Here is a 2205-nt window from a genome sequence, read left to right as displayed (position 1 = left end):
CACGCGTTCGGGCTCCTCCAGCGCTTGCAGCGCCGCCTCCTGTGCGCGTGCGCCCTGCGCTTCGGCCCGGCCCGGCTCCGCCCCGCACGCGCTCGGGCTCCTCTAGCGCCCCCGCACCGCCTCCCGCGCGCGTGCGCTCGGGTGACGCCTGAGGCCCCTTCCGGGCCCAGTCTCTCCCTGTGCTGCGAGCATCCGCTAGGTCCCCGACTCGCTGTCCGAACTCGCGGCCGGTTCCCATCTCTTTCCAAGGCAGCGTCTGCGCTTAGGCTCGCTGGGGACTTTGCCGTTGCAAGGGCAGAACCTCCAGCCCACCGCGTTCCTCCGGCTTCCCCAAGTCGCAGAGAGGGAGCTGGTGGGCGCCTCCCTGCTCCGGCCCTTGCCTGGGCCCCGTGGTTGGAATTTGCAGAAGCTTTGGGCAGAGGCAGTCAGTTAACCTCTGAGTCCAAGCCCATAGGGCCGGAGAACCGAGAATCCCGGGAAAACAGGTATCACCAGGCCCACGCTTCCCGGAGACGGACAGGAGGCGGCTGAAAACAAAATCAGTCCCTCTTACTGCCCCCAGAACCCCGCAAGCCACACCGCGACCCACTCAGGAAGTGGAGGAGCAAGTCCCACTCTGAGCAGGGAGGAGTATCGCACTCCTGTCGCAGCTGCCCTAGGACCCTAACGCCGGTCCTCCAAGACATTCACTCGTTCTGACAACGTAAGCCATCTTGTTAAAAGGAAATCATAACATCCAGTCCTGATGAGGATGTGATGAGAGAGGAACCCTTCTCACATGATGCTGGTAGAATGAGAAAACCATTATGGAAAACAATTTGGCAGTTACCTCTATCCTAAGAAAATAATTGGATCGCTCAGATTTATTACTTATGCACTAGTTTCACTGAAATGTAAATGGAAATAAATGTTCTAAAGAATGTTTATGATAATACGGCATGGATCAATATTCAGGTTCATTTCAAAGTCTGCGTTTGAAGTGAAAATGGCGGCATGTGTATGTTGGGAAGCAAGGTTACAAGGAAAGTGTGCATTTCAGTTATGTAAAGCCAGTCATTTATTTCCAGGCGTAGGGAGTTAGGGTTATGGATGATTTTAAATTTTTTACATTTTCCAAACTTTGCACAGTAGCATATATTAGAAAAAAACAAATTAGCTTAAAAAATTGAGGGGGCTGGCTCCGTGGCCGAGTGGTTAAGTTCGCGCGCTCCGCTGCGGCGGCCCAGGGTTCGGATCCTGGGCGCGGACATGGGACCGCTCCTCAGGCCACGTTGAGGCGGTGTCCCATATCTCACAACTAAGAAGGACCTGCAACTAAGATATACAACTATGTACGGTGGTGGGGGGGGGGGGGGTGGTAAGATAAAGCAGAAAAAAAAGATTGGCAACAGTTGTTAGCTCAGGTGTCAATCTTTAAAAAAAAAATTATGTTTGAGAGACCGTATACACAAATGGACAGAGACCAAACCACATATGACAGCCTCTACAGCAGCCAGCCCCTCCTCCCACCAAGTCAAACTACAGCCTCCAGAGCAGCCAGGACTTGTCTAATGACTGTCAGCTTCCCTAATTTTTGCACCTCCCTCCATCTCAGGACCAATCAGAGAAAGCCAATTATGCTCCCCAAACAGAAGACATCTAGGCAGGCAGCCTCAGCTTCTGCCAATAGGCTCTAAACAGCACACCTGAAGCCGTCCCTTGTTTTTACTGTAAGGGATGCCCACTCCTCTGCCTGCCCTTGAGCCTCTGCCAAAGACAACAGATGGCAGCGGCCTCCTTTTCTGTAGCAAGCTCTGGATAAATAGTCCCTGTTCTCATTTAGGTCTTTAGTTCCACAGACTTGAGTTATTGGGGCTGAAAGCAGAAGGCCTCTGCAAAAAACGTTTTATGCTTAATGAAAAGAGCAGAATAAAAATCTCATGTAGACTATGAGATCAACTTTGAAAAAGATAAAATATAGAAAAAACAGTAGTAGTCTTAAATACTGACTAGTAGGAAAAACAGTTTTTCTACTTTTCTGTATTTTTTCCTCCTTTCTGCAATAAACATGTAAGCCTTTTTTTTTTTTTTTTTTTGCTGGGAAAGATTCACTCTGAGCTAACATCTGTTGTTAATCTTCCTCTCCCTCTCTTTTTTTCCCTCTCCAAAGCCCTCTAGTTGCAAGTCCTTTTACTTCTATGTGAGCCACTGGCACAGCATGGCATT

This window comes from Equus quagga, chromosome 7 (assembly GCF_021613505.1).
Source record: "Equus quagga isolate Etosha38 chromosome 7, UCLA_HA_Equagga_1.0, whole genome shotgun sequence".
NCBI classification, from domain to species: Eukaryota; Metazoa; Chordata; class Mammalia; order Perissodactyla; family Equidae; genus Equus; species Equus quagga.
This window is presented reverse-complemented; position numbering follows the sequence as displayed.